This window comes from Vigna radiata, unplaced genomic scaffold, assembly GCF_000741045.1.
Source record: "Vigna radiata var. radiata cultivar VC1973A unplaced genomic scaffold, Vradiata_ver6 scaffold_153, whole genome shotgun sequence".
Taxonomy (NCBI): domain Eukaryota; kingdom Viridiplantae; phylum Streptophyta; class Magnoliopsida; order Fabales; family Fabaceae; genus Vigna; species Vigna radiata.
Genome location: NW_014542917.1, coordinates 827894 through 834786, shown reverse-complemented (window position 1 = coordinate 834786; position 6893 = coordinate 827894).

Here is a 6893-nt window from a genome sequence, read left to right as displayed (position 1 = left end):
AAGGTGAAACAATAAGGAAACGTAAAGGCAAGTCATCATCAATAAAGGTAAACATTTCCACTTTCATTACAATTTTTTACATATATTTTCATGACATTTTATAATTTACTTTTTTTTTTTATTACATAGGCTACAAGATAAACCAATCAACAATTAATCTAAAGTAGGTGTTATGACGTTAGAGTTTTGACAAGTCATTGTTTGATTACATCAATACCATTAGAAAAATGGAGACAAGCCTATGGTGAAGATAAAAGGTGCTGATCTAGAAGCTTGAAATTTAAAGATTTGATGCTTCAAACTACATGTTAATGATAATGCAAGTGCTCAAGATATTGATATTGGGTTTAGGTTATAATATATAGTTTAAAGTGTTCTAAGTGATTTGTTTGGTCTTGCTTTGGTTAAGTAGGTAATCATCATGTTTGAAATGTTAAGTTTTGTTTTGATGGATTAAAAATGTATTTTAATATGTTAAAGTGTTCATAGACATACGGGAAGGAAAAATATTTTAATATATTCTAAACATCAATTAACTGATTAAAATTACTTAAACATTTTAAGTCTAGATGATCTCTTTGTTTTAACTGATTAAAATCAGTTCAAAGTGATTTTAATCTATTAGAAATGTGTTTTAATGAATTGAAAATATATATGCAATGAATTAAAACAAATTTTAATCATTAAAATTGATAACTTAATATAAAAGTAATCTTAATCAATTTTAACAATGAATTTAGAAAAAGTTCTAAATCAGTTATAAACATTGTGATAAGTTCCAAGAGTTAGATAAACACTTTTGGAGTTACTTTAATGAATAAATGACTTCAAAATCATAAATTGAGCAAATCACATTGTGATCATCTTGTATTTTTTTTCTCTTATCTTTGTGCTACAACTTGACTAGGTGATTCTTGTTCCTTTTTTTCTAATTTCTTTATTAGGAGTTGTCAAAAAAGTTGATTGTGATTGGGTTGTTTCCTATTTTTTTTTTTCTATGTGCTAGAACTTGTCTAGGTGTTCGTTCTTTTTTTCTAATTTCTTTATTAGGGGTTGTCAAGGGTATTGATTATGATAGGGTTTCACATGCAGTAATAGAAGATCTCGTAGGGTTCAAGATTTTATTGTGTGTACTGTTTTCATGTTTTCTTGAAAGATTCTTGTGAAAATTAAAAATACAGTGGATTGGTTTAATAAGTGTGATTAAGCAACTGAATATAGCTTTTGTGATAGATTAAACTAATATAATTTTTGTATTGATCTCTTATCTTCTACCTTTTGAATTGATATATTCTTGATTACATATTTGGTATTATTGAAATTTAAAGTATCCATAATGTTGTATCTTAGATCTTTATAAAACTTGTCTAGTTTTATTTTGTGGAAATTAATAATTTTTTTTATGAAAATCTTTTATAGTTCTATTTATCCCCTCTTAAACTAAACAGAGGTAAAGAGTTTGATCTTGAAAGATATTTAAATTTTAAATTTACTTTCAAGAAAATGATTGAGAATAAGTTTTTCTTTTATAGAACACCTATTAATAAACACCTATGTTTAAAGCACTAATTACCAGTTTAAAGAGTGAGGATAAATTGAATATACTGGTAAAGGTATTTGGGATAATGCACAAAGTTGATGATGTTTTATGGAACACCTTATAAGTTACTCATGATCGAAGCAATAACAATAATATTAACTAAAATAAGAAAAGATTGACAGTGAAAATAATATCACTCACTAGAAGAATAAAATGAAGATGAATCAATGAAAGAAAGTGATGTTTGGAAAAAATTTTATGAAAAAAAGGTCATTCCATAAGTGTCAAAAATAAAACGAAATAATCATAAATTTAGTGAAAAAAAAAACGCAAAACCAAAAAATGTATAATACAGTGTAATAGTATTTCATATTACTCGAGTGATCTCAATTCATCTAACATTTTCTTTTACAAACTCGTAAATGTGATATTTGCATTTTGGTTCTTGCATTTCATATTAAATATAAATATTTAGACGAAATTTGTAATTGTGAATAATAAAAATTAGTTATTAATGAAATTGGTAATACATTGATTTGACAGATTAAGTAGTTTCTTTTCTCCTCAATATACTAACACTTAATTGGAAATATTTTCTCAACAACTAATTAGTAATCTAGTTGAAGAAAGTGTTTATATTTTAATTACGAGATGTTTAAATTTAATGTCCAAACGCGTCTTAAATAAATAAAATTATTTTTAGAAAAAAAATATATGTGACTGTTGGATATAAACAAATTTCCAGAAATAAGAGAAACATGAATTTATATACACCTAAGATATCTTTATTAATAAGAAATTTTTGAAATAGTATCCATAAATATTTAATCCAAAACCCAATCAGAAAATATAAAATGAAAAGAGTTTTATTTTAAATATATTACTAATACCAACAAAGAATAATGTTGCAGACCAAAGATAAAACCTAAAAGGGAGAAGAAAAAAGGACATAATGAAGTTTAATTGCATGATTAAAGATGCACTTAAACTTAATTTTAACCATGACTTACTAAACTAATTAAATGGTTATGACCATGTTAAGCAGTGTTTGGCACGCTAGAAAATTCCTAGTTGAGACGTTCACGAAAGAATGAGTAGAGAATGTTAAATATATATAGCTAGGGTTCCCATAATTGGATAGACCAATCCGATAGAATCAATCATTGCTTATTTTCTTTTTTATATTATATTATATTATATTTGTAATTGCAATTTCTATTTGTTTGATATTTCTAATTTTCTGCCCTCTCTGTGTCAATCACTATTGCCCTTTTAAGGGAACATTAATACCGAAGCAAGGGCTACCTACCCGATTTAGTACACTGCACACTCTATCCTAGGTCTACCTTCCACCAAAGTTTTAGGGTTTATTCATTCATGGAATATTTTCTTTTTACACTTAATTCTATATCATCTTAATGTATCCAATACTTATCTCAAAATTTAGGATTAAATATTTTTGTACTTTAACATAAAATTGAAATTTAGTTTTATTTTAAATTTTAATATATTTTGGATTGTAAATTTTAAAAAAATAATAAATATAGCCATTTTACAATAACTTTTAATTTTACACATTTTAATTTAAATGTCAATTTAAAGCATAATTTAATATGTATTACGACTAAAAAAATAAAAGTTTAATAAGTTAAATTCCTTTTTCTTTTTCCTATTTCTCATTGTCTCTTATTTTGATAATTCATAACTTTTTCCATTCTCTTGTATTTTTCATTATATCTAAAATGTCGACTTTTAATATCTTTATTACCTGAATCTTATCATGTCTTTAAAGATTATGAATTAATTATTATTAAATCTCTGTTGATTATACTGACATTTAACTTAATGACTCAATTTATAATGGAGATAACATTACAAAGTCTCTCTAATCTTAATTTAATAAAAACATAAGAATGCAAGAATATCATTCTGAACTATTGATCCAATCTTAACATCGCAATAAGTAAAGAAAATTGACACGCTTTTTGATTAGGAGATTATATATGTTATTTTTAATTGGAATCAAACTCTATCAAAATTTTATATATAAACGAATTTTAATTTTACATAAAAATTTAAAAACTAAAATCATTTTCAATGATAAAATTGATGTTTAAATAATATTAAAAAAACTCTCTCTCTCTCTCTATATATATAAATAAAAATATAATTGATATATCTAAACATATATTTATTATACATTTTACTTATATATAAAAAAAATTGTATAGTTTGAAATCGTAGTTTTGTGAAAATTGAGTGTGGGAAAGTAGTAAAAATTGAAAATGCATATATGCTAAATGTGGTGTGATTTATCTTGAAAGAAGACAGAAAAGTGGTATAAGCAAGTGAGGAGTTATAGAATGAACAGTTGGCAGCATTTGAAAAAAGTGGTGCACTTTCCTCCCACCATTTTCTCACCTCCTTAATGCCATCAAACCAAGAAACGACTACTTACACTAAAAAAATAAATTATCATCGTTTAGAGTTAAAATTCGTATATAAAATCTAAAATTTATATATAATATTTGGTTATATACGAATTATATATGGACAAAAATATGTATATACTATCTTTTCATAATTCGTTACATAATAGGTACGGATAAAATATAAAAGTATTTTAATAATCAAATTTCAAAAAAAAAAAATCTTTTTATATTGGTGTAGATGTAGTCCATATAAAAGTGAAATAATTTTTACATTACTTATTAATTGATGTAGAAAATGAATATAATTGATGCAAATGAATATATCATGTCTATTTGTTACCCGATCAAAGGGTTTTCTTATGAAGGTGGAGGTGATGACTTTTTTAGAGTAAGTGAAAAAAGATTGAAGTTGCAAAGTGAAAACAGAAATGAAGATGCACAATTGATGTCATAAAAACTAGAGTCTACACATTGATTTCTATGAAAACGAGTGTGATATATTCGTAAATAATATACATTAGGCTCATTACCATAGAATAAATAGCCATCTAACATTTTAGATTATATAATTAAGATTATCATTAAAATTTGAATATTTCATCAACATATTCCATAACTAAATACATATGCATTAAAATTTTATTATTTATAATTTCATGTTATATTTTTATATTCTATATGATGGTTTGTTAACATAAATGGTTTTTTAGTAATAATTTCTTTGTAAAGTTTTTAAGAAAAGAATTATGAGATTAATTATAAGTCACGATTAATTATTATAAAATATTTACTTTCAAAATTCTAACACTTAAAGATATTCTATTTTTCAAAATTTATTAGTTTTAAACCCGTGCCTAGCATTAAATGATGTTGGTTTGTGTGCTTATTAAAAGAGAACTAGAGATCTATGAAAAAAATATATAATAAATATTTTTAAGTTTATAATTAAGAGTTGAATAGAATAGAATGAACTTTAAAAGGTTTAGAAGTCAAAATGTCTCTAAAAATATAAAAAACTTTGTAAAAATATAAAGGATAAAGTATGTAAAAAAATAAAGTAAACTCTATAAAAATATAAAAGATATGTAAAAATATATATAGCTTACTCAGTAAAAATATAAATTAGTGTATGAATAGACCATGCAATATAAATTGTTAGACTCGTCTAATCAATGCATTGAAAAATTCGTTCCATATGTGTTGTTAGACTCATCTAACCAGTATATGAACACATTATGTATTGTTAGACTTGTCTATTTAGTATGTGGACAAACTTGTGTAATGTATATTGCAATACTTGCCTAATCATAGAATGAATAGAGTCGTCTAATGTATTAATAGATTCATCTAACATGTTTATGAACAAACTCATCTATCGTATATTTATTAGACTAGTGTAATTAGTATGGACAAACTTATCGTCTAATGTGTATTACAAGACTTGTCGAATCAGTGTATGGACATATTGATCTAATGTGTATTATTAGACAATCAATGTATGAAATAACTTATCAAATATTATTTACTTTACTCATCTAATCATTATAAGGACATATTCGTCTAATGTATATTGCTATAAATATATATTTAGTAAGTAGTATAAGAAAGAAAAGTAAATTATACTATCATAATATGTTTTAAAATTAAGTACATAAAAGGGTAAGATATAAATCATATTTAAATGCAAATATAATAATAGAATTCAACTCATAAAATAGCAAGGTGTGTTTGCCGTTGAAATATCTTTAATATTTCATCATCTTGTTAATCTAATATTAAACTATAACATTTTGAGACATGTGTTATATGCCATAAATACCTCTTGGGGAACTTAAAGTTAAGAGTCTTCATATCCTCTAAAAGTTATTTAATAAAGTAATCTAAATACTTTAAATAACATGAGCTTTAACTTGCATAACTTACTATTTCATTTCTTATACAACTCATGAAAGCATAAAACATGTTAAAGGTTGGAAATCAAGTTGGCTTCGTTTTAACATCAAGAAGGGGGTGAATCGGTGAGTTTTCAAAATCAGAGTCTTTTTAAAATCTTTTTCACAAAATATAAACATTTACAAAAAATTCTAAGTGCAGCGGAATTACAAAGTAGAATATGTAAACAGGTAAGTCGACCGAATGTAACAGTGTAAGGATAGAGAGATCAAAGACAGATTTTTATACTGGTTCGGCCTCAATGCCTACATTCAATGTCATTCCACAATCTGGAAGCAAATACACTATAATGGTCAAGGTTTTTACAACAAGGCTTTTATAGAGACCTCCACATCAAAAATATAAAACACCTCTCTAACCCTCTAACAAAAATATAGGCAATAAACACAACAAAGATCCACAACAAGATATCCCCTTGTCGCAACTGGAATCGCGACGGGACGACGATCCAAAAAAGAAAACAGGTTTTGAAAAAGAGTTTGGAGTCGCCACCATAGTTTATTCTGGAAAACTACGGAAAAACCATAGAATGATAAGGCAAGGTCTACAAAACCAAATTTTGGTTTTAGGAGTCGGTTACGTGTGGGGAAGGTATTAGCACCCCACAACGCCTGCCCTAAGGCAATACCTTTAATTAAATACGCAAATAAATATGTGGTTTTTCAAAATGTTTAATTATCACTGGAAATAAAATTCTAAAGAAACAAAAATATTTTTTATTTTTTTTGTGCCCGACAAGGATTGACCTTGCTCCTACGTATTCTCAAAATGAGAAATCAGAGTTACGTAGTTCTAGAAAATCGTTTGGGAAATTTGATTGAGAAATTTTTTTTGGACAAGATTTGGATTTTTTGGGAAAATGAAAAATAAGAGAAAAGGTTTTCAACACAAGGCTGACGCGAATGGTCGCACGTGTGCTTAAACCCTTTGAAATAATTTTTGCTTAATTTTAAAAGAATAAGGAAAAA